The following is a 27420-nucleotide window of genomic DNA, read 5'->3' as shown; positions in this document are numbered from 1 at the left end:
ACAATAATGTTAAACAATACAAGTCATAACTGGTACAGGAGAGAGGACACCGCCTGCGAAGGCTCACAATCTACAAGGGATAGGTGAGAATACAGTAGGCGAGGGTAGAGCTAGTCATGCAGCGGTTTGGTCGATCGGTGGTTACTGCAGGTTATAGGCTTGTCGGAAGAGATGGGTCTTCAGGCTCTTTTTGAAGGTTTCGACGGTAGGTGAGAGTCTGATATGTTGTGGTAGAGAGTTCCAGAGTAGGGGTGATGCGCAAGACAAATCTTGTATGCCATTGTGGGAAGAGGAGATAAGAGGGGAGTAGAGAAGGAGATCTTGTGAGGATCGGAGGTTGCGTGCAGTAAAGTACCGGGAGACGAGGTCACAGATGTATGGAGGAGACAGGTTGTGGATGGCTTTGTATGTCATGGTTAGGGTTTTGGACTGGAGTCTCTGGGCAATGGGGAGCCAGTGAAGGGATTGACAGAGGGGAGAAGCTGGGGAATAGCGGGGGGACAGGTGGATTAGTCGGGCAGCAGAGTTTAGAATAGATTGGAGGGGTGCGAGAGTGTTTGAGGGGAGGCCACTGAGCAGGAGGTTGCAGTAGTCAAGGCGAGAGATGATGAGGGCATGGACTAGGGTTTTTGCAGATTTTTGGTTGAGGAATGAACGGATACGTGAAATATTTTTGAGTTGAAGTTGGCAGGAAGTGGAAAGGGCTTGGATATGTGGTTTGAAGGAGAGATCAGCATCAAGGATTACCCCGAGGCAGCGAGCTTGTGGGACTGGGGAGAGTGGGCAGCCATTTACTATAATGGATAGGTTCGTTGGGGGGGTCACGTGAGATGGGGGGAAAGATGATGAATTCTGTTTTGTCCATGTTAAGTTTCAGAAATCTAGCGGAGAAGAAGGATGAAATAGTGGACAGACATTGAGGGATTCTGGTTAGTAGGGAGGTAATATCTGGTCCAGAGATGTAGATCTGTGTGTCATCAGCATAGAGATGATACTGAAAGCCATGAGATTCTATGAGCTGTCCCAGGCCAAAAGTGTAAATGGAGAAGAGCGGGGGTCCTAGGACTGAACCTTGTGGGACTCCGACAGATAGAGGGCGAGGTGAGGAGGTGGTGTGTGAGTGGGAGACGCTGAATGTCCAGTCTGTTAGGTATGATGAGATCCAGGATAGGGCCAAGTCTGTGATGCCAAGGGATGAGAGGGTCTGTAATAATAGGGAATGGTCCACTGTGTCAAAGGCAGCTGACAGGTCCAGGAGGAGGAGGACAGAGTAGTGTCGCTTGCTCTTGGCGGTTAAGAGGTCATTGGTGACCTTAGTAAGGGCAGTTTCAGTGGAGTGATGTGACCGGAAGCCAGATTGTAAGCGGTCGAAGAGGGAGCAAGAAGAGAGATGGGAGGACAGTTCAAGGTAGACGTATTGTTCCAGTAGCTTGGAGGCATAGGGGAGAAGTGATATTGGGCGATAGCTAGATACAGAGGATGGGTCAAGAGAGGGCTTTTTGAGGATAGGTGTGATAGAGGCATGTTTAAAGCTTGAGGGGAAAACACCAGTTGTTAGTGATAGGTTGAAGAGATGGGTTAGGGTTGGGATGAAGACTGTGGTGAGGTTTGGGATGAAGTGGGATGGGATCGGGACAAGTGCACAGGTGGTGAGATGTGATCTTGAGAGTAGAGTGGAGAGTCGATCTTCTGTAATGGTGGAGAAGTTGGTTTTGGAGGTGGAGGGCTGGGAAGTCGGGAGGAAGGGCTCTGGGGGTTGTTGTCCAAAACTGTCTCTGATGTTATCAGTCTTGTGCTTGAAAAATGAGGCAAAGTCTTCAGCTGAGATGAGTGGGGAGGGAGGAGGTGCTGGGGGACGGAGGAGAGAATTGAAGGTGTTGAATAACTGTTTAGGGCTGTGAGACAGGGAGGATATGAGAGATGAGAAGTAGGTTTGTTTAGCTGTGGCGAGTGTGGTCTTGAAAGTAGTGAGGGACAGGTTAGAATAGAATAGATAGAATAGATATATACACATAGAATAAATATATATATATATACTGTATATAGATGTCAATGACATATATACACACATATATATATATATATAGGTATTTATAGTGCTTAGGCCTCTTTCACACATCAGGTTTTCGCCGTCAGGCGCGATCCGGCGCTTTTGACAAAAACCGGATCCGGCGAAATGCAATGCCGGATCCGGTTCCCCCCCATTGACTTGCATTTGCGCCGGATCGCGCCGGATGGCCATGCGTTTCATCCGGTTTTCGCCGGATCCAGCAATGTGTCGCGATCCGGCGTCTGGAAAAAGCGGCTACTGTAACGTTTTTTGTCTCCGGCGAAAAAGCCGGACACGCCGGATCCGGCGTGTCCGGCTTTTTCAAACAATGAAAGCCTATGAGCGCCGCAATGCGCCGGATCCATTTTTTTTGGTCTGAGCATGCTCAGTAGCTCTGCCCACAAGACACATATATAAAAGCATGACAGTGGGACCCTCAGCCACACCCAACATGCCACCCAAGACAGCAACCAGGCGCAGGAGAAGGCAGGAGACCACTGCAGCAGCACCATCAGCACCACCACCACCCCAAATGGAGCAGCATGCTGAACAACGGGAGGGGAGTCCAGCAGCAGATGAGAGACGGTAATTATCAAATCCCCCATTCCTCCAAACTAGGGCCATGGAATATCAAGATATTCATTGCCCCTTTGTTTCTCTTTATTCAACAGCCGCCCAAGAGATGCAGCAGCAGCAACAGTGGCAGCACTGGAAGCACTGGCAGCAGCAGTACCACCACCCACAGGCATGGAGTCTGGCCAGCAGGAAGACAGCACATCTTCTTCTGGGAGCCCTCCCTCGCATCGTCAGCGTTTGACGGTAAGTTTTTATTTCCAAAATCCATCATCTCTGTAATATATGTCTATTCATTGCCTTTTATTTCAAAACAGGAATCACAAGATGAAGAGGAGCTCCCAGAAGAAGAAGGAAGGGGTGGACAGACACCTGGAGTGGGCTCACAATTGGTAAGTTTTTTGCATCAAACGCAGAAACACAACATCACACTACACACAACACATAGAAAACAATGTTCTGCAGACCACACACAGCAAACAAATGCCTACATCCAAAGACATATTTTTTGTTTTCTTCTCTAGTCTTCCCAATCTGGTGCTCGGCCAAGAGGTCCTCGCAGTGCCTCCCAGGGTCGTCGGCGACAGCAACGCGGCGGTCACCAGCGTGTAAGTATAAATATTTTTGCTTTGTTTTTTTGCACTTTTTATTTCATTTCTTTTGTGGAGTCAAATTATGTTATTTTTGTCTTTTTCTTTAACAGCCTTCACAGCGTGCTCCCGAATCTGACGGTGAGGATGGAGGGATTGATGTGGACCACCTCATCGATCTCGTCAGAGAAAGGGAGCCGCTATGGAATATGGCTGACCGCCGCCATGCTGACCTGATCGTTACCCGACGACTCTGGGAGGAAATCTGTTCGCTCCTTGTGGACCGCTGGGAGGACCTCGATGCTCGGGCCCAGATTAAAGAGCGTAAGTATATACAGTACCGATTGCTTGATGTAAACCAGTGTTTCCCGAACTCCAGTCCTCGTGGTCCCCACGGATCATGTGTTCAGGATTTCCATTTACTATGGTAATTATCAAATCCCCCATTCCTCCAAACTAGGGCCATGGAATATCAAGATATTCATTGCCCCTTTGTTTCTCTTTATTCAACAGCCGCCCAAGAGATGCAGCAGCAGCAACAGTGGCAGCACTGGAAGCACTGGCAGCAGCAGTACCACCACCCACAGGCATGGAGTCTGGCCAGCAGGAAGACAGCACATCTTCTTCTGGGAGCCCTCCCTCGCATCGTCAGCGTTTGACGGTAAGTTTTTATTTCCAAAATCCATCATCTCTGTAATATATGTCTATTCATTGCCTTTTATTTCAAAACAGGAATCACAAGATGAAGAGGAGCTCCCAGAAGAAGAAGGAAGGGGTGGACAGACACCTGGAGTGGGCTCACAATTGGTAAGTTTTTTGCATCAAACGCAGAAACACAACATCACACTACACACAACACATAGAAAACAATGTTCTGCAGACCACACACAGCAAACAAATGCCTACATCCAAAGACATATTTTTTGTTTTCTTCTCTAGTCTTCCCAATCTGGTGCTCGGCCAAGAGGTCCTCGCAGTGCCTCCCAGGGTCGTCGGTGACAGCAACGCGGCGGTCACCAGCGTGTAAGTATAAATATTTTTGCTTTGTTTTTTTGCACTTTTTATTTCATTTCTTTTGTGGAGTCAAATTATGTTATTTTTGTCTTTTTCTTTAACAGCCTTCACAGCGTGCTCCCGAATCTGACGGTGAGGATGGAGGGATTGATGTGGACCACCTCATCGATCTCGTCAGAGAAAGGGAGCCGCTATGGAATATGGCTGACCGCCGCCATGCTGACCTGATCGTTACCCGACGACTCTGGGAGGAAATCTGTTCGCTCCTTGTGGACCGCTGGGAGGACCTCGATGCTCGGGCCCAGATTAAAGAGCGTAAGTATATACAGTACCGATTGCTTGATGTAAACCAGTGTTTCCCGAACTCCAGTCCTCGTGGTCCCCACGGATCATGTGTTCAGGATTTCCATTTACTATGGAAATCCTGAAAACATGACCCCTGGGGACCATGAGGACTGGAGTTTGGGAAACACTGATGTTGTATACTAACCACTCCTTTCTCGTTTCAGGGGACAGAATTGTGAAGCGGTGGCGGTCTGTGAGGGATCGTTTCAAGAAGGAGTTCAATAAAGAGATGCGGGCCCCGAGTGGATCTGGAGGACGCAGAGCAAGTACAAGTACGCACAAGCCCTGTCGTTCCTCCGGGAAACAATGGTCACCAGAAGGTAAATATTACATACCACATGTGAAAAAAAATGTTTAGATGTAACTTTTTTTTTTCAGCCAGGGCCATACCATGTCACTATTTTAATTGGTTTTTTTTCTCTTTATTCCACAGCACGGTGAGCAGCACTCGGGAGCCTGCACGATTGGACCCTTCTGAGGCGATCCCTGAGGAGACCGGCACCGAGGGACACTTCGACCGCCCCGGTACATCTGCACCTTCCCACACATTCGACCCATCTGTCCCATCCACCAGCACAGGAGCATCGTGGCCGCCTACATTACATGAAGCTGCTGGTGAGGAGATCGATTTCCCTTTACCCCACCCTTCTGCCCCTGCCACCTCTAGTACACCTGCGGGTACTGGGCGGCAGCGGCAGAGGGGTCAGGAAAAGACTTATGCGCCAGAGTTCTTGCATCTGAATGCATCTTTCCAGAACTGTCTAAAAGTCTTGTCAGAGCAAATCTCCGCAGGCTTTCAGCAGATCAACTCCAGCATTCTGGAGGTGAAGACACTTCTGCAAACCATGCATTCAGAAGCAAGATCTTCGCCAAACCACACCTTTTTCAGGTCTGTTGTGGAGCGCATGGAAACGCTCTCTCCTACCCAGCAGATACATGTAATGCATTCATGCCACGGTGCTCTCCAGCACGTTACCTCCCAACCTCCTCCTCCCACCCCAGTAGTTCCTCCACCTGCACCCCCTCCAGCCACTTTCCATCCTCCCCCTCCTATTACATACCATCCACCTCCCCAGCACCATCCACCTCTCCAGCACCAGCCACCTCCCCAGTACCAGCAACCTCCCCAGTACCAGCAACCTCCCCAGTACCAGACATCTCCCCACTTCCAGCAACCTGCCCCGTACCAAACTCCTTCCCCGTACCAAACTCCTTCCCCATACAACTTGCCATCAACATCATCTGCTCCTACAGTCCCTGCCCAACCCTCCACTCCACCGCCCACCACCTCTTCTGCCTCCCACATGTCCACCCATTCTGTAGCTTTTTCCACACCTTCACCTCTAACTGTTCCTTCCCCACCACGATCCCAGTCCTCTCTCCACACTCCCAGTGTCGAAGTGTCCCACAGCCCCTCCAGCACTATTTCCACCCCAAACTACATCGAGTTATAATGTTTTTTGTTGTAATAAAAATGCCCATTTGGTTGGTTTCAAACATTTATTAAAAAAGTTTTTTAAACTTTAAAAACATTTTACAAAAAAAAAATATTTTAAATAAAAGTTAAATTATCGTTTTACAATGGTTGTCTGTCATTTCTTTCTGCGGCGAACTATGTTTAAAAAAAGGTTAAATACAGGGTATTTCAAAGGTAAAAAGGTATTCAAAACCAGGTATATAACTGTGGGTAAATTTTACCTTTTTGCCACAGTTGTGTTCCTGGTTGTGTTTGAAGCAAAGTATTTCACCTAAAAAGTTGTGTTTATTGTTGGTGATTTCCTAACAATGTACACAACTTTTGTTACAAGGTGAAATACTTTGCATAAAACACAACCAGGTACACACCTGTGGCCTAAAGGTAAAAATAGTAAGACCATGACAAGATAGCCAACTTTGGTTGGCAAAGGTATATACTGTTGGTACAGAAGGTACACAAGTTTGGTTAAGGGCACAAATCTTTCACACTCTGTCATCCTGCCAGTGTACTCTGCCTTGAGGTGACATAAAGTATAGTGCAAAATTGTCCCTCATTACTGAAACCGTCACAGAACTTCTAGTGGTAATGTCATGGTAATCTTGCAAGGTGGTTTCTTCAGAGGTGTCCTCAATGGAAATGGGTTCCTTGCAGCTAACAAAATTGTGGAGTACCACGCAAGCTTTGATCACCTCATCCACAGTTTCTGTCTTGAGGTTGATCGCAGTCAATAGGACCCGCCATTTGGCTGTCAGAATACCAAAGGTACATTCAACCATTCTTCTTGCTCTTGTGAGGCGGTAATTAAAAATGCGTTTTTTTCTTGTCAATCCTCTGCTAGAGTACGGTTTCAAAAGGTGTTCTGATAGCTGGAAGGCTTCATCCCCTACACAGACAAATGGCATAGGTGGACCAGATGTTTGCGGCAGCGGTCTAGGGGGTGGGAACTGGAAGGTGTTTCCATACAGTTTACGCCCCATGGCAGACAGTTTGAAAACTTGAGAGTCATTGGAGCGGCCATAGGCCCCAATATCAACAGCAATAAATTTGTATTCCGCGTCAGCGATGGCCATGAGGACAATTGAAAAATATTTCTTGTAATTGAAATATTCCAATCCCGATCCGGCTGGCTTTACAATGCGGATATGTTTCCCGTCCACAGCGCCCAAGCAGTTCGGAAACTGACATATCTGTAGAAACTTTTCTGAAATTTCAATCCACCTCTCTGTTGTGGACTCTGGTAAAAACTCTTCAGCTAAGGAGTCCCACAGTGCACGGCATGTGTACTTCACTATTCCAGATATGGTGGAAATCCCGAGTCTGTACTGGAAATGCAGTGATGAAAGGGATTCTCCAGTTGCAAGAAATCTGTGGGGAATTAAAAAACAATCAATTAGTTTTAAATCACAGCATTACATACCAAAACTCAGCTATAACACTTTGAGATACAAACTACCACCAACAAGATTGCCGTGAAAGTGTGCTCTGATGCGAGCACATCCAATAAATGTGGCTTACCTTAAAGTCACCATCAGACGCTCTGCGGGTGAAACAGAGAAGCGGCAATAGGTGTCCGCTTTTCTTATGAGGTGTGCAATGCGCTCCACCAAGTAATCAAAATTCTCCATTTTCATCCGAACATATCCAAAAAATTTATCCGGGTTTCGTCTAAGGTCCATGCAGAGTGTAGAATAGACCCCACGCGTCATTCTCTTGGCTGTGATGGGGTGGATCCACAAACGTCGTCTACGATGCCTGATGCGCTGCTGTCTCGCTCTCTCCTTCTCCAGAACAATCACCCTCAAACGATTCGCCTCCGCTGTAAAATCCGCCAAATTCTTCAAAATATTTCCAATCACAACATCCATCTTCGCCAGGAACTTGCTCTTCTCTCCAACCTGCACTTTCTCCTCTACAACCTGTCAAAGAAGGGCTGTAGGAACACGCTATATATAGCTTTTCAGTAGCCAATCCCGTTCGGAAGGCCACAAGGGTCAATTTTAAAAACCGGATCCGGCGTAATCCGTCAAAAAACGGAACAAAAACCGGATTAACTGGATGAGACGGATCCGGTTTTGTCTGTCAAGAACAAGACGGATCCGGCAGAAAAACGGATCCGTCACATCCGGTTTTACGAAATATTTGCCGGATCCGGCGCTCCGGCACGACGTCGGATCGTGCCTGATGCCGAAAACCTGATGTGTGAAAGTAGCCTTAGAGAGATAGATAGAAGAAAGGCTGGTAAAACATCTGCCAGGTTCTGTAAAATCACTGCAGGAGCTGACAGGATAGATAAGATGGTTTATATACAGTGAATACAAACAGAATTGTTAGATATATACGGTGTCAGTGACAAATACAATTAGTACAGTGTGTGGATATTTCTGTACATGTATTTAATTAATAAAAGATTATTTTTACAAAAAAAATGACGTGAGGTCCCCCTATAATTAATAGCCAGCAAAGACTATGCAGACAGCTGCGGGCTGATATTAATATGTTAGGTGTCGGATTCCTGCAGCGGCACGACAGGAATCCAGAGCCTCACATGCTGCTCTGCAGCAAGCCATTCCTGAGGCTAAGTCCCTCTGCTGCTCCACTGAGCATGCTCACAAGACGATCTCCCATTGGAGGTCGGAAGTCACGTGCTCAGGTCCTTCACCAGATCTGATTGGTCCATCTCAGAGATCTGGAAGGTCCCGGCAGCGCACAGCTATAAAAGGCCCGAATGGCAGCTCGGTCATGCGCTAGTATAGACTCTTCTTGCTAGATGTGTGAATGGTGATGGATGTATGACTCTGGTGACTGACTTATTAAGATTCCCCTCCCTCTGATATTTCGCATGTGGATAGGTGTATACTATGAGTTATTTTTATATGGTTTCAATCAGTTTAATATAATATACACTGAGATGAGGTAAGCAAAAGGTCACTGAAACTTACTTAAGATATAGGAATGTAAATTACTGGTCATTTGTTTATCCAACAACAAAGGACCATTGATATTCAAGGCAACTACCCTAATTAGATTGGGTGTGTTAACTTTCCCAAGGATGTTATCTTGTGCTCCGAAGCCCCTCCTCCAGCTTGCTGTATTTCTGCCATGTGGCACACATGAGGCCCCCTCTAGCTTCCTGTATTATATACTGGTTAAAACAGGTATTGAGGGGATGTGTTTATAGCCAATGCACAATAAACTTGTGACATCATTCCCCACATGGTGCAGCTGGACACACCTTTTAGCTGGACATTTAAAAGAACCAGGACACATGTGCTCAGTCTCTTTTGGCTCCTGGAGGATGACTGGTCGACGTCTATCTGAATAATGTAACATATGAATAATGCTTGTTTCTGATTAATGCATATGTATTTATAGTTTTAAACTGTTTATTATTTGATCTTATCATTTATTAAAAATCAATTTATTAAATTCAATTCTTGTGTGAGCATTTTCTTATTCATCACAATCCATTGGACCCCTTACAATACAAATTGGTGTCAGAAGTGGGATTGTTTTGAATAAAAATGTTTGCAAAATTGAATGTTTGTTAAGAGTAGGAAAGCAGTTGAGAGTAGTGTCAGATCTTTGGCAGAATGGGTGTTACCAGGAAAGTGGACCCCAATGGCACAGGAATGTAACAAATATATGGAGGGACAGCGCTTATCAAATCCTCAGGATGTGGCTGGCAAATTTGATCTCTCAAGGTATGATGCAAAAGAGCAGAAAGCTGCAGCAGCCGTTGGATGGATCTGTGTGCAAGTGTCCCAAAGATTACAGGAGGAGATAGATAACTTGCGTTTAGAGCTGCATACAGCTATAGAGCAAAGGATTAGCTTGCAATCAGCCTTGAGAGACCAAATGAAACAGCATGACATTATGCAAAGGAATTTTAAAGCTTATGTAATGAAAAATGTGAATAAGAATAGGCGCAGGAGGAGACAGCGGCCAGTGTCAGATATTTGTACTGCACAGATTAGAGCCATGATTGCACATGAGATATGGTCAGATTTGCTATAATGTGATGGCTGTAACAGTGAGACAGATGAGGAAGAAAAGCAAGCCAGACCAATTGTGACTACTAAAACTAGGAGAGAAGTCACACAGCGTAGTGGAGATAGGATGGATGCAGGAAACGCAGCTACAGGAGCAGAAGCTTCAATGACCGCGGAAACTAGGAATTATACAGCCGGAGAATTAACAGAATTAGCGACCAGGTACAGGCAGCAAGCAGGAGAACCTTTGTTAGCATGGATTCTCAGATTATGAGATCAGGGAGCCAATACTATAATCTTGAACCGTCTTGAGGCAGTAGGACTTTGTAGTATTTATATTGATCCTATGGTGCGTCTAACAATGAGGCGTGCAAGGGACACTGCAGAGAATTTCTCTTTGCTGCATTTGGTGAGGGATTCTGTGGCACAAGTGTATGACTCTCCCATGGAATTAATACCACAGACACGATGGGAGACTCTTGCAGATGGAGTTCAGAGATTGAGAGAAATCGCAGGTATAGGTGGCATAACTCGCAATCCTTTGCCAGATCTGAATGATCATTTTGATGTTGTTGAGGATTGGAAGGGACCAGATTCTGCAATATTGACAGTATTGATGAAGAATAAGTTCATAGAAGGTGCCCCAGCGTCATACAAAGCCCCACTGTTCACTATGTTCAGTGCACCTATGGGAAATTCCACTACTGTATACACAGCATGCAATTTAATCTACCAGCTATCTGCTCTAGAGAGAGCAAAAGTATCAAAAAATAGTAGAGTAAAGAGAGTAGATCAAGAAAGGAGAAAAGAGGATGATACCCAAATTAGAAAGAGCAGGAAGGAGTTGTTTTGTGACCTGATAGCTAGTGGAGTTCCTTTCCAGGAGATAGATGGGATCTCTACAAGTGACCTGTTGAGGAGATGGCAATATCTGAGGAGGAGATTAAATTGCAATTCGCCAGGCCCAAGAGGGTGACGACAAATGAGATAGGGGGTTGGAAAGATAGAGGTGGGACACCTGATGGAGACATGCAAAGCCCCCACTGTAACCGCCCCTTGCACTCTTCCAATACCATGGCATACTACACCCCCTGCCAAGATTCCCTCAAGGACTAATTATAAAAGTTGTGGAACATCCATGAAAATTGTTGTTTGAACTGTTTTGCCATTTTTTGATGTCTAATGATGTTTGTTTTCGTTCTATAGTTTCTTAGAGAAATATTCCTGTGAGCATACTATGAAGTATGCGCTGGCTGATATATGATGAGAAATACTCCTGTGAGCATACTGTGACGTATGCGCTGGCTGATATATGATGAATTGGGTTTGGTCTTGGTGATGCATAAATGTGCATTCCTCACCTGAGGGTTTGTAATAGGCCTTGATGTTTTAAAAGGCAAAAGACCACAGCAGATATAAGATGATTCTGTATGTGGGAGCCATGAGAGAACCATACAAGGCAAAGAGGGAGTGACCGTACAGACAATGAATTTAAGACTGACCTAAAGTTAGATGACTGATAATATACTAGGGGGTTGACAAGATAAATAGATGACTTATTTGTACTATGTGTTGCATTGTCATTGTATGTGCTTTGTGTATTTGTCATGGATATCCCTTGATAAAATTGGTTCACAGCCAAAGAAAAAATCCACATGGTATTTTTATTTTTACTTTTTATTTGGTATATTTTTATTTTTTATGAGCTCATTTTTTGAATTTTAATGGTACTGTGTTTAGCATTCATTGTTGTTACAGGAATTGTTTTTTTGTTTTTTGTTTTTTTTTTCTCTTTTTCAGTCCACTGCATGTTGGATTGGGGGGTGGGGTGTGTAATTAACCTTTTGCTTGCAGGAGTAAAAGAAGAAACCTTGGCCATTTAATTAACATGTAAATACAGTGCACAGTAAATAGTTCATTCCTGCAGTAGTGAAAAAGGAGTCCATCTGCCTAATATTTTATGACTTATTTTTGAGTTTTAACATTTTTTATTTTTTGGGAGCTCCCATGCAAATTGGGTTTTGAAGAACATATATGTTAAATGATTTCAGTGAATGCTAGTTTGTTAATTTCAGTCTTTTGTTCTCGATATAGCTTTGTTCACCTACACCTGAGTCATACAATGCAAATGTGTGGTTACCCAAAGTGTGTGTTTGTCTAAATGTAAATGAGAATCTCTCTTGCTTACTGAGTGAGTGCATTAGGTGAAGCCACACTCGTGTATATGTAATGTGTATATTATGATGTAAAATAATAATTTGCTAGAAATGGGTTAATAGCAAATTGGTTTGGGTTCTGGTTTCCGTAACATGTAATTGTACTAATTCTGATTAGTAGTAACATTATTTTATGATCTCCATGAACATGATTGTACTGGTAAATATGATCGTCGTTATTATGCAAATGTGATTGACATGAATTTTATGTGTTTGATAACTGGTATCTGATATTTTGATATTATGATTTATTTCAGTGTATAAGTCCATACACATATGATATATTTTATGTAGTAGTTATTATCTAGAGTATAAATATTTGCTACAGTAGAAAATTTCAAAGGTCATTCTGGGCACAATTAATTTGGACCAACGAACCTACGGTAATTTTGTTCGATTCATTTGATCAAGGGGTGGAAAACAAGCCACCAGGACTGAGTTATATTGAACAAGTTATTCTATCTTGGACTGTGAATATATCATGGACTGTGTTATTTTGGACTGTTGCTTTGGACTGAGTTAGCTCTGCCAAGACTTTGGAACTTTCAAGTATGATTGTGAATTTCACTTTCCCTCAGTGCAGGCTGTGTCTTGTGTGTAGACTGAAGATGTCTAATTGAGCGCTGAGGCTGAGCCCAGTTGATGCTGAACCATCACCAGGGTGAATCCTCATGACTGCCAGCTGATGCAAATGGCATATAAAGTGGGGCCCTGAATAGCTGCAGCAATAGAAGGTGAAAGGACTCTTATGCTCAGTCATTGGACACCTGCACCGAGGAGTTAATGTCATGAAGGGCAGGGACAGACTGCTCTTTAGAGTCTGTTCTTTTGCTAACCAGGGAAAGTAGTGAAGTCACCCCCAAAGTGATGAGGGCATAATACTCCCCGTGCTTCCCTGCAACAGAGACCCATTTAAAAATTGCGGTCAAGAAGATCCGAAGAAAGAAGATTTCTACAGACATTTGATATTTCAGCACCTGCTGGTCCAATGTTGTTTTTGATTTTTTCCGTTTTAAGCCTAGGATGTTGTTTTTTACCAAAACGGTTTTATATTGGTAGCAAATAAATAAACATATAAAGGAGCAATGCAAATAATGATAAATGGACTAGTTTAGTGGCAGGTTAATTAATTAAAGTGATTGAAACCAGGGGTGGAATGTATACTATGAGTTATTTTTATATGGTTTCAATCAGTTTAATATAATATACACTGAGATGAGGTAAGCAAAAGGTCACTGAAACTTACTTAAGATAAAGGAATGTAAATTACTGGTCATTTGTTTATCCAACAACAAAGGACCATTGATATTCAAGGCAACTACCCTAATTAAATTGGGTGTGTTAACTTTCCCAAGGATGTTATCTTGTGCTCCGAAGCCCCTCCTCCAGCTTGCTGTATTTCTGCCATGTGGCACACATGAGGCCCCCTCGAGCTTCCTGTATTATATACTGGTTAAAACAGGTATTGAGGGGATGTGTTTATAGCCAATGCACAATAGACTTGTGACATCATTCCCCACATGGTGCGGCTGGACACACCTTTTAGCTGGACATTTAAAAGAACCAGGACACATGTGCTCAGTCTCTTTTGCCTCCTGGAGGATGACTCGTCGACGTCTATCTGAATAATGTAACGTATGAATAATGCTTGTTTCTGATTAATGCATATGTATTTATAGTTTTAAACTGTTTATTATTTGATCTTATCATTTATTAAGTAAATCAATTTAGTAAATTCAATTCTTGTGTGAGCATTTTCTTATTCATCACAATCCATTGGAACCCTTACAATACAATAGGGAACCAGGAAAAGAGTCAGTGCCAGTCAGTGGCAAGCCATAGGCCACAGTGCACACCGCACCTCTACACTAGCATCCGATTGTGTCACGTCTCACACGGCACTATCGCTTAGCATCTGTGTCTGCCGCCGCGCTGCAGCCAGCAGCACTAACCAGCGTCCGCAGTAGCGACGCCGCACGCACGGTAGATCTAGACGGATGCCGACCCCAGTCTTGGGCTCGTGTCGTGTTTTCACCTTCTGCACGATGGACCCTGAGCAGCGAATGCACTTTATTATTTATTTAGTGCGTTCCACCGTTCCTAACATTATACTAGCGCCAGGGTTTAGCTAATAATGGCGGACCAGCAGCAGCTACAGCAGTACATTCGGCAGCTGGAAGGCAGGTTGGCAGCCCTCGAGTGTTCCACCTCGACTGCGGATGCTGCTGCGGTCGCTGCCCAGACAATTGCAGAGGCTGTCTCCCGGGCGTCCATGTCCACGCCCATGCCGTCAATTTCCCGCCTCCCGTTGCTCGATAAATTTTCTGGTGACAGCACCACCTGTAGGGGTTTCGTGAGCCAGTGCTCTATCCAGCTCGAGTTTCTGGCCGTGCGATTCCCTACAGAGCAAGCTAAGGTGGGGTTTATTGTCTCCCTCCTGTCGGGAGGGACGTTGGAATGGGCTACGCCACTATGGGAGCGTGATGACCCTGTGGTACTGAGCTCTGCTCAGTTTCTAAAATCACTAAAGCAGGTCTTTTTGGGGCCCCTGGTCACTCACGACACCTCTCTCCAGTTACTTGCGTTAACGCAGGGACCCCTGTCGATCAGTCAGTACACCATCCGTTTCCGGACACTGGCTTCCGAGCTGGAGTGGTCTGATAAAGCACTCATCCCTGTGTTCTGGAGAGGGTTGGCTGAGCATGTCAAAGATGCTTTATCTACCAAAGAAGTCCCCATAAGCCTGGAGGAGTTGATTGCAATCTCCACCCGTATTGAGCTCCATTTTACGGAGCGCGGGCTGGAACGTACTCAATCCAGACAGAAGCTTAGGGTGGCCCCTGACTTCTCTGAATTTCTTGAACCCCCTGATCTGGAAGTTTTACCTCCTGAGCCCATGGATGTGTCTTGTACCGGTCCTAAACCGCGTCCGGCACAGGGCTCCACATGCTGCTGTCAATCAGGATACAAATCCAGCTCACCAGATACGGCATTCCAACATCGGAGCACGAGACCGCTGTGTCAAAGCGCACAATCCAAGGCAAATGAGAAAAAACTTTGTCCAGCTCCACGATGTAGTGAAAAATATTCTTTATTCACTCAATAGAAATGAGGTTTAAAAGCCAGCCTGAGTTACAAGGCATGCGATCGATCTACGCGTTTCGAGTGGCTAGGCACTCTTAATCATGAAACGCAGCTTTGTCCATGGGTAGATCTTATATACTCTATCCGGTCTACACACCGGTTAAATAATTAATTAAAACAAATATAAAACAAATAGAGAGAAAACTAACAATCACAATTACATATAACAATTTGATTCATTAAGATACAATATTATCGCCTTTAGTAGTATTTTATCTTTATTTTATTTCTTAATTTTTATTCATTATTCTCGTTATTATCCATGAAAAAATGAAGCAAACTTCTGAAATAGAAGAGAAACATAACAGATCTCAATGTTGCACAACAGTAAACTAGCCTAGCCAATCGAAACGCGTAGATCGATCGCATGCCTTGTAACTCATGCTGGCTTTTAAACCTCATTTCTATTGAGTGAATAAAGTGAATAAAGAATATTCTCCACATGCTGCTACCTGTGTCGACAGTCTGGCCACCTGGCTAACAGGTGTCCGCAGCGATTGAAAAAACATTCACCTCCTGTAGTGGTTGGTGGGGATCTACTTAATGAAAACTTTCTCCTCCAAACCAGTATTCCGAGGGACGTTATAGACAGTGGAGCTTCCACCTGGGAGGTAGAGGTCACGGTGGACTCTGGGGCAGAAGGAAATTTTATGTCTTCAGCCTTCGCCCAATAGCACGCTATTCCACTGGTGCCACTTCCTCACCCCGTGACCATCAGGGTGGTAAACGGATCTACCTTACCATCTCAGATTACCCACCAGACAGCACCCCTGGGGTTCTCAATCTCCCCGTCTCATCGTGAGACGTCCCTGCTCATTATGCGAAAGGGCATCGACCAGGTGCTTCTCGGACTCCCCTGGCTCCGTTGCCATTCCCCTCATATAGAGTGGTCCTCGGGGAGTATACTGGGCTGGAGCAAAGACTGTGTGGGATGGTGCATGGGGGGCAGTGTCCAAGTAGCCTCTGCGGAGGAGCCTGCGGATCATTCCACGCCCCTCACTGGGAATCTGAGGTCCATGGTTCTGGTCATCCCTGAGCCAGTGCTGCCGTGCAAGACCTTTGTCCCACCTCACCTGCGGTCCAAGGTTCTCGCGTGGGCACACGCGTCCAGGGTGGGTGGTCACTTTGGTTACAAGCGGACGACAAAACTCCTGGCTAGCTTTTATTGGTGGCCGCACAGGGCTCAGGACACTAAAAAATACATTCAGGCATGCGCCTCTTGTGCTCGGAGTAGCTCCTCTAAACAGGGGCCGGCTGGGTTACTGTATCCCTTGCCGGTGGCAGACCGGACAATGGAGGTCCATGACAGTCTGGGTCGCACCCCGCATGTCACTCAAATCTCTAAAATGAGAATAAAGACGCCCGCCGACTCACATCGGCGCCCCGCTCCAACTTCTGCTCCTGGTGATTTAGCCATCCCTGACGCCTTCCACGTGTCCCTTCTGAAACCTGTTCACATGTCCCGGTTTTTCAAATCATTTGCCGGGGCATCAGACTTGTCTTCGGATGAGCCTGAGGCCTATGCCTCTGTGGGACACAAGGTGGTACGAGGCAAAAAACTTTATTTGGTTTATTGGAAGGTTCAGGAGGGGGGCCCTAGGAGGGGGGTAATGTTAGGCGTCGGATTCCTGCAGCGGCACGACAGGATTCCAGAGCCTCACATGCTGCTCTGCAGCAAGCCATTCCTGAGGCTAAGTCCCTCTGCCGCTCCACTGAGCATGCTCATGAGACGATCTCCCATTGGAGGTCGAAAGTCACATGCTCAGGTCATTCTCCAGATCTGATTGGTCCATCTCAGAGATCTGGAAGGTCCCGGCAGCGCACAGCTATAAAAGGCCCGCATGGCCGCTCAGCCATGCGCTAGTATAGACTCTTCTTGCTAGATGTGTGAATGGTGATGGATGTATGACTCTGGTGACAGACTTATTAAGATTCCCCTCCCTCTGATATTACGCATGTGGATAGGGAACTAGGGAAAGAGTCAGTACCAGTCAGTGGCAAGCCATAAGCCACAGTGCACACCGCACCTCTACATAGCGTCCAATGGTGTCACGTCTCACACGGCACTATTGCTTAGCGGCTGTGTCTGCCGCCGTGCTGCAGCCAGCAGCATTTACCGGTGTCGCATGGTAGATCTAGATGGACACCGACCCCAGTCTTGGGCCCGTGTCCTGTGACCGGATACCGAGAGTGCAATTTCGCTACGACCTGTGAGTCTAACAGGCTCGGCGTTTATATTTATGTTACAGCGCCTCTGTGAGCTAACAGAGTCCGCTCTGTGCACATCGGGTGACGTTGAACCCGTGCGCGTTATACTGCCATATAGCGCATCTAACATTAATTAGCAGCAGTGTTTTCACCTTCTGCACGGTGGACCCCGAGCGGCGAACACACTTTATTATTTATTTATTTAGTGCGTTCCGCCGTTCCTAACATAATAGCCTAGGAGAGTGTAAGAAAAAGTCCTTACTGAGAGCTGGAAGAGCCGGGAAGAAAATGTAGACAATCCTGTTATCAAGCTGAGGTTGAAGTTTATTGAGAGATACATGGCAGAACAGGTACAGAGAGTCAGTTGAGATGAAGCATGCTGGCACAAAACAGGGGTTCAGATGGGCGAAGAGTCGCTGGGAAGTCTGGCAGTGAAAAAGGCCCTAGCCCTGGCCATGGTGTGGCACAGCGGCAGAATGGCGATGGAATGGCCCCGAGCAACAGTAACAGGGGCTTTTATACATGGTTTAGACAAAGAAAGCAGCACCTTGAAGCAAAGGGCGTATATGGTTACATCATATTGCAGAAAAGAAACAGGTGCTTTTTGGACAAAGGAAGAAGTGACACAATATTACATCATCAATTAACTTTTCACCAAACCACATTAAAAACCCATAAAATTCAATATTATCTCTAACTACTGTCATTAATCTTATTACTGCTCTTCGATTAAACCCAGAAATTCATACATTTGACAATTGTAGAAGTCTGTTTTCTACTAACACTATCACAAATACACATATTGACCATATATTCGTTGGTTCTATTCCCTCATCTCATTGCCCTGAGGCTGATCCAATTTACCTTTATGCACATCTGCTGGTTTGCTAATGGGCATGATCTCATTTTACATCCTCCATCTGCCTTTCCAAAGTATATCATATTAGCTCTATTCTAAAAGTTGAATCTGTTGGTTCCTAACTTTCACAAGATGGCTGCCTGGTTCATCATGGCAGCTGAGTATATTATAGCTGACCATTCTCTTACAGAGGGGGCCATGGATGGGGTGTCATTTAATCTTAGAAGTTTGGGCTGGTTTGATGTTATCACACTACCATTCAAAGGAAGATGGCATTTCATTGGTTGTCCATCTAGGTATCTGTTGTTGTATTTTTTGTAGGCACCAATTGCATCTTCCTTTCTTACAAGCACAACCTCTGCAACTCCGGAACTCAACAAGCAGGTGCTCTTCAGGGCACCGCATATACAGAAAAGCTCCACGATATCATCATCTGTGACTGTTGGATGCAAATTATTAATGGTCATTTTTGTGCCTTCTAAAAGGCTAAAGACAGACTCTTTTGGAGTGAGCCCTACTTATGAACTGGCCTCCTTTGTGACAAGTGTCCATGACAAGTTGGTTAGAGCCTTTGTGTGCAATAAAGGTGGCGAAGTCTCATGCTGAGTAAACATGGGAGCTGTGTGTGCATCATTCTGTACCACTTTAGTAAGAGGTAAAGTTTGCCCAAGAGAAAATGAATTTCCAAACATTCCCAGCCTTTTCTGCACGGTATTGGCAGTTGTGATCTTCATATTCTTGGTGGGGATGTGGGGAAGCTCCAAGTCGTCATCAATACCATTATCATCCATATCTTTTCAGCCAGGAGAAAAAAGGAGTACTGGATTCAGAATAGTATATAAAAGAGTATGCAAATTTTATTAATCATATACACATAGTTCAAATAGATAGCAACATTGCAAAAAGCAGACAGGACAGACACAAGGGGGAAATAAAATAGCCATGTGCACCAGCGCATACCCACAGGTGGAAGCATGGTAAAAATCTAGTGACAGCAGCAGTGGCGATAAGCTGTACCAATTGTAAACAGTAGCCAGGCCCCAGTAGGCGAATGAGTCATAGATTAAGGCAGCTTACCAGGCGGTGCACATGTACCCAGGACCAGGAGGCGACCCCTGACGCGTGTTTCGCGCTCACACCGGGTGTTTTCTCAAGGGGATGAGGGATGAGGGAATAAGCAGGACCTTTTGTATCCATAGTGATGTGATCACGAGTGTGATCACATGGCAGATGTGAGCCAATAAGAACGGCGATACTGGCGCATGCGCCATGCCACAGCCAAGTCCTCATGCATGAAGACAGACGACAGGCATCAGAGCGCATGCGCGGGGCAGAAGACCCCTGCATCAGTGGCACAAAAGACATCGGACCCCATGCAAGGGACACACGGAGGGCACAGGATGCATGTGCACAGCCGAATAGTCTAAGCCGACAGGATCACATATACATGAATAGGATACATTGCTAGTAATGCCACGAGAGATAATATAATACATGGGATACAACTGAAGGGGAACGGTGAACAAAACAGACATAATAGCCCAAAAATACAGAGGAGACAATATCACAGTAACAGTAATACTTTTATATCATTAATCACAAATAATGATCTATTTCTCCATACTGCATCAGGGCAGGGTATGAATGTCCAAAAGTAAAGAATGGAAGACATGATGGTTCGTCCCATCCAAAGGAATATGTTAGAAGTCCTCACATCCAGAATATAGGGATTTAGGAAAGTAAGAGCAAGATTTGATCCCATCCCATCAGATGCTTGATATCTCCAACAGCCCACAGATGTCAGACAAATAGACTAAAAACAATAAAAGACAAAAATTGTAAAAAAAACAGTGGAAAATAAGCCCCAACAGAACTGGGAATACTTGTACAATAATGGATGCAAGAAAGACAGATGATTATAAAAAGGAAGCAAAACTCAGGGACTCATTAAGACCCTTAGGAGTCACTGTATCCAAGGTGACAATCCATTTGGCCTCTCTTTGGGCCAACAATTTTTTGTAGTTACCAGCTCTAATTCCCAAATGAACACAGTCAATACCCCTCACCATAAATGTTTGTGCGTCACAGTTGTGGAAAGTCCTGAAGTGGCGAGGGATAGTTTTGAGGGTAGAGGGATCAGCCACTGTCTTGGCTGCACAGATGTCCTGCACATGCTTGCGCACCCTCACACGTAATTCCCTAGCGTGAGCATTTGCGGGACATCCGTGCAGCCAAGACAGTGGCTGATCCCTCTACCGCACTTCTATGAGACCTGTGAAGCTAACAGGTTCAGCCTTTTGTGATTTTTACTTAAGGCATCCCTGTGAGTAAACAAAGATCGCTCAGCGCACCTGGGTGACGTTCAACCCGCATGCGTAATACCGCCATATTGTACGTCCGTCATTAGCTAGCAGCAGTGTTAACACCTTCTGCACGGTAGACACCGGGCGGCGGACGCACTTTACGTTATTTTATATTTAGTGCATTCCACCGTCCCTAACATTATACCAGCGCCAGGGTCTGGCTAGTAATGGCGGACCAGCAGCAGCTATTGCAGTACATTCGCCAGCTGGAGGGCAGGTTGGCGACTCTCGAGAGTTCCGCCTCAGCTGCGAAGGTTACTGGGGTTGCTGCGCAGGCAGTCGCATAGGCTGTCTCACGTGTGTCCACGTCCACGCCTGCACCGACAGTATCCCGCCTCCCGTTGCCCGATAAATTTTCTGGTGACAGCGCCTCCTGTAGGGGTTTCGTGAGCCAGTGCTCTATTCAGCTTGAGCTACTGGCCACGCGATTCCCTACAGAGCGGGCTAAGGTGGGGTTTATCGTTTCCCTTCTGTCGGGCAGGGCGTTGGAGTGGGCCACGCCACTGTGGAAGCGTGGTGACCCTGTGGTTTGGACCGCTGCTCAGTTCCTAACATCTCTGAAGCAGGTCTTTTTGGGGCCACGAGTCACTCACAATACTTCTCTCCAGCTACTAGCATTAACACAGGGATCCCTCTCTGTCAGCCAGTACGCTGTCCGTTTCCGGACACTGGCTTCTCAGCTGGAATGGCCTGATAAAACCCTCATCCCTGTGTTCTGGAGAGGTTTGGCGGAGCATCTTAAGGATGCTCTATCTACCAGGGAGGTTCCCGTAAGTCTGGAGGAGCTGATTGCCATTTCCACCCGCATCGATCTCCGTTTTTCAGAGCGTGAGCTGGAGTGTGCTCAATCCAGACGGAAGGTTAGCTTGGCTCCCAACCTCTTTGAACCTCTAGAACCTCCCAAGCCGGAGAGTTTACCTCCAGAGCCCATGGAGGTGTCCCGCGCCGGTCTCAAGACACGTTCGGCACAAAGCTCCACGCGCTGTTACCGGTGTCGACAGTCTGGTCACCTGGCTATCAGGTGTTCGCAGTGGCAGAAAAAACAAACGTGTCCACTGGTAATTGGTGGGGGTCTATTCGCTATGGAGACCTTCTCCCCCAAACCGGCGCTCCAAGGGACGTTAGATAGCGGTGATTCCTCCTGGGAGGTACAGGTCACAGTGGATTCCGGGGCAGAAGGGAACTTTATGTCCTCATCCTTCGCCCAACAGCACGCTATCACATTGGTACCACTTCCTCACCCAGTGCCCATCAGGGCGGTAAATGGGTCGACCTTGTCTTCCCAGATTACCCACCAAACAGCACCCCTTAGGCTCTCATTTCCACCATCTCATCAGGAGACGCTGTACCTGCTCATTATGCCAGAGGGCATCGATCAGGTGCTCCTCGGGGTTCCCTGTCTCCGTTGCCATTCCCCTCATATAGAGTGGTCCTCGGGGAAAATACTTGGATGGAGCAAGGACTGTATGAGAAGGTGCATGGGGGAGGCATCCAAGTAGCCTCTGTGGAGGTGCCTGCGGATCTTTCCGTGCCCCCTACTGGGAATCTGAAGACCATGGCTCCGGTCATCCTTGAGTCAGTGCCGCCAGGCAAGACCTTTGTCCCGCCTCACCTGCGGTCCAAGGTTCTCGCGTGGGCACACGCGTCCACGCTGGATGGTCACTTTGGCTACAAGCAGACCACAAAACTCCTGGCAAGCTCTTATTGGTGGCTGCACAGGGCTCGGGACACAAAAAAATACATTCAGGCATGCGCCTCTTGTGCTCGGAGCAGCTCCTCTAAACAGAGGCCGGCTGGGTTACTGTATCCCTTGCCGGTGGCAAACCGGGCAATGGAGGTTCGCGACACTCTGGGTCACACCCCGCATGTCATTCCATCCTCTAAAGTGAGAGTGAAGACGCCCACCGACACACATCGGTGCCCCGCTCCAACTTCTGCTCCTGGCGACTTAGCCATCCCTGATGCCTTCCAAGTGTCCCTTCTCAAACCTGTTCACATGTCCCGGTTTTCCGAGTCATCTGACGGGACATCAGACTTGTCTTCGTAGGAGCCTGAGGCCTATGCCTCTGTGGGACACAAGGTGGTACGTGGCAAAAAACTTTATTTGGTGGATTGGAAGGCTCAGGAGGGAGGGGGCCCTAGATGGGGTAATGTTAGGCGTCGGGTTCCTGCAGCGGTTCAACAGGAATCCAGAGCCTCACATTCTGCGGTCTCCCATTGTCTTTTGACTGCAGAGGAGATTGCTCAGCAATCCCGGCTTCCCAGATGCTCTGCCCAGTCCTGCTCTGTGGGGCTGGCTATTGCTGCCACCTTTGGGTCAGCAATGGCAATGAAGGCTGCTCAGCAGCAAATCGCTCCAGAGGCTGTCATTCTGCCGCTCCAGTGAGCATGCTCACGAGATGATCTCCCATTGGAGATCGGGAGCCACATGTCCAGGTCCTTCTTCAGATCTGATTGGTCCATCTCAGGGATCTGGAAGCTTCCGGAAGGTCCTGGCTATAAAAGGTTTGCATGGCCGCTCGGCCATGTGCTAGTATAGTCTCTAGTTGCTACTGTGTGAATGGTGATGGATGCATGAAACTGCGAATGACTCATTAAGATCCCCTCCCTCTGATACTACGAGTGTGTATAGGGACTTAGCTATAGAGTCAGCGCCAGCCAGTGGCAAGTTACAAGCCACTACAGCATCCTCCACAGTGCTAGCGTCCGACAGTGCGCCTGTTTCCGGGCATTGTCGACTAGCGGCAGTGTCTGTCACCACGCTGCAGTCTGCAGCTCCTCTTGGTGTCCGCAGTTGCGACGCCGCACGCACGGTAGGTCTAGACGGACGCAGACCCTCTGCCTAGGGCCCAGCTCCTGTGACCATATACCGTGCGTGCACTTCTCTGAGACCTGTGAAGCTAACAGGCTCAGCCTTTTGTGTTTTTTACTTAAGGCCTCTCTGTGAGTAAACAGAGATCACTCAGCACACCTGGGTGACATTCAACCCACATGCATAATACCGCCATATTGTACGTCCAACATTAGCTAGCAGCAGTGTTAGCATCTTCTGCGCGGTGGACCCCGGGCGGCGAACACACTTTACGTTATTTTATATTTAGTGCGTCCCGCTGTCCCTAACATGCGCATGCGTCCTGTGCACGCAGTGTGTCCCTTGCATGGGTTCCGATGCCTTTTGTGCCTCCGACGCAGGCACAGGGGTCTTCTGCCCCGTGCGTGCCCTCTGATGCCTGTCTGTCTTCATGCATGAAGATCTGGCTGTGGCACGGCGCATGCGCCAGTATCGCCGTTCTTATTGGCTCACATCTGCCATGTGATCACACTCGTGATCACATCACTATGGATACAAAAGGTCCTGCTTATTCCCTCATCCCTCATCCCCTTGAGAAAGCACCTGGTGTGAGCGTGAAACGCACGTCAGGGGGTCACCTCCTGGTCCTGGGTACATGTGCACCACCTGGTAAGCGGTCTTAATCTATGACTCATTCGCCCACTGGGGCCTGGCTACTGTTTACAATGGGTACAGCTTATCACCACTGCTGTTGTCACTAGATTTTTACCATGCTTCCACCTGTGGGCATGCGCTGGTGCACATGTCTATTTTATTTCCCCCTTGTGTCTGTCCTGTCTGCTTTTTGCAATTTTGCTATCTATTTGAACTAACTATGTGTATATGATTAATAAAATTTGCATACTCTTTTACATACTATTCTGAATCCAGTACTCCATTTTTCTCCTGGCTTAAATTATATATGGAGTGGAATCTTTATTATTATGGCGTTTATCTGCACTTGCTACCACCTTTTTCCCTTCATAAAGTGTTGGGTGTTTTTGTGTTTCTCATCGTCCATATCTTGTAAAGAGGAAATCTGTAGTTTCCAGGTTCGTGGTTAACTTCGTTTATTGGCATTCCTTTAACAGTGTTCGTTACACCTCAACAAATATTTTTCGGCTCTGAAATTTGGATGGTCATGGTAATATGTATTGGTGAATATGAAGAACCTTGTGGCACGGGTGAGTTGATAGTTACGGCCAGTGCACTCCTCTTTAGGCATCTCATGAGTATCTTGCACTTTACCCTTTATACGGACACGTGCGTCTTTGGCAACCAATTTCTCATGGGCATCTTTTATGCCGAGCTTCAGACTTGCATCTTTTTTACCTATCTTCTGACGGGCATCAAACACATTCTGGTAATTGGTGGTGGGTAAATGTTTAATCATTGTAGGCTGGATCCTGGATCTCATACCTCTCATAGCCCCCCTTTTATTAATCCTGTACGTTCCCATTCCTGCCGTCATCATGCTCCTTTTTCTGATCACTTCATCCAATGAATATTTCTGCTAAAAACCTGCACCTTCCCAGCAGCAACTGTGTAGGAAACCACATTATTGTTTTCAAGAGTGTTTATGATGCCCAAAAAAAAAAGTTAACACAGTATGTTGATGTGTACCCCCCAGAGGAAAATGTTTGTCAGCCCATACATTTAGTGTATGGGCATTAAAAGTATAGGAGACCCGCTCCTTTGTAATGGGACATTTTTTTTATAAGGCCCTCCTCCCCGTTTCTTCCAAAGGGGATTGGGGTGCGTGCAAATTTGGGGCAGGCCTTGCATTCACTGCATAGCCAAACAATATTGGAGACCCAGTTCATAATAATGGGAACTGTAGGGGTTGGTCAGCTGCTTCAACAATGCAATTCTCAACTTTTGGGTCTTCATCCTCAAAACTGAGATTCTGCACTGCGGGTTCTTCAGCTTCAACATTGAAATTCTCCACTGCAGGTTCTTTATCCTCAACAATGCAATTCTCCACTGCAGTTTCTTCAGCCTCAACACTGCAATTCTACACTGCCAGGTGTTCTTTAGCCTCACCACTGCAATTCACCAGTGCAGGTTCTCCAGCCTCAACACTGCAATTCTCCACTCCAGGTTCTTCAGGCTCACCACTGCAATTCTCCACTGCAGTTTCTTCATCCAAAAACACTGCATTTCTCTGATGCAGGTTCTTCATGCTTAACACTGCAATTAACTGCATAGTCAAACAGTATGGTAATACCAACTTCCTAATAATGGGAAGATTGGTTTCAAGTGACCATCCACTACGCCAGTTCAAAGGGTTATTGGGGTGCGTGTAACTTTGGACAGGCCAGGCCTTGCATTAAATACATTGGCAAACAGTATGGGACTACCAAATTTATAATAATGGGAACTTTGGTTTCATGTGGCCATCCAGGATGTTGGTTCAAAGGATTATTGGGGTGCGTGTAAGTTTGTGGCAAGGCGGGCCTTGCATTCAATGCATAAGTAGACAGTGTGGCAGTACCAAATAAATAATAATGGGAACTTTGGTTTCATGTGGCAATCCAGGACGTCTGTTTTTTGGTTTATTGGGGTGCATCCAAATTTGGAGCAGACCTTGCATTCACTTCATGGGCAAACTGTATGGGGAATAAAAAAAAAAGCCTAATGGGAACTTTGGTTTCATGTGGCCATCCACTACATCGGTTCAAAGGGTTATCAGGGTGTCTGTAACTTTGTGGCAAGGCGGGCCTTGCATTCAATGCATAGGCAAATACTATAGGAGACCCACTTTCTCCTTATGGGAAAATTTTTCCATGAGACCCTCCTGTACGTCTCTTCAAAGGGGTATTGGGGTGCGTCTAAATTTGGTGCAGGGCAGGCCTTGCATTCAATGCATAGGCTAACAGTATGGCAGTACCACATGAAAAAAAATAGGTACTTTGGTTTCATGTGGCCATCCAGTATGTCGGTTCAAAGGGTTATTGGGGTGCATGTTACTTTGTGGCAATGCGGGCCTTGCGTTTAATGCATAGGCAAACAGGGAGGCAGTACAAAATTTCTAATAATGGGAACTTTAGTTTCATGTGGCCATCCAGTACGTTGGTTCAAACGGTTATTGGGGTGTGTGTAACTTTGGGTCAGAGCAGACCTTGCATTTAATTCATACACTAACAGTCAGGGGCGTAACTAGAACTGATTGGGCCCCATAGCAAACTTTTAAACGGGGCCCCCTGAAAGACACACCCCCTCAAGACACACCCTCTAACTGATAATGCATACTAGAGTCACATTAAGTAACAGAATTAGAAATAATGTAACACAATTATTCCTAATCCTGTAACTCAGTCAATACAATCAAATTAGTTAAGCATTGATAAGCCAGTGCTGCGAAATCATAGTGTACATTTTTTTCCGCCAGGGCCCCGGATCCCCTACACTACACGCACCAGGCCGGCGGGCCCCCAAGACAGCGTTGGCCACCCACAGCACCCGCCGGAGTGCCACAGTTATTTGTACTTAATTAAATTGCACTACCGGGTAGCGCCGATCGGAGCCGGGGACCCGGGCCCCTATATGGGCCGGGCCCCAAAGCAACCGCTTCGGCTGCTACCCCGGTAGTTACGCCCCTGCTAACTGTATGGCAGTAACAAATAAATAAGAATGGGAACTTTGGTTTCATGTGGCCATCCAGGACGTCTATTCAATGGGTTTTTGGGGTGTGGCCAAATTTGGATCGTGCCTTGCATTCAACTAAGCATAGCTGGCTGATGGCTCTCTAAGGATAGTGAG

The 27420-nt window shown here is 46.4% G+C and overlaps 1 pseudogene; it reads right to left on the bottom strand.

Annotated features, from left to right (window-relative positions):
* Window positions 1–18590: 18590 nt before the first annotated feature.
* Window positions 18591–25840, bottom strand: LOC141099843 (polymerase delta-interacting protein 3-like; annotated as a pseudogene).
* Between the last annotated feature and the right edge of the window lie 1580 nt (window positions 25841–27420).

Source organism: Dendrobates tinctorius, unplaced genomic scaffold (genome assembly GCF_039654945.1).
Source record: "Dendrobates tinctorius isolate UK_male_01 unplaced genomic scaffold, ASM3965494v1 ptg000103l, whole genome shotgun sequence".
Lineage (NCBI taxonomy): Eukaryota > Metazoa > Chordata > Amphibia > Anura > Dendrobatidae > Dendrobates > Dendrobates tinctorius.
Note: the sequence above shows the minus strand (reverse complement) of the source record. Positions and strands in the feature narration are given on the sequence as shown.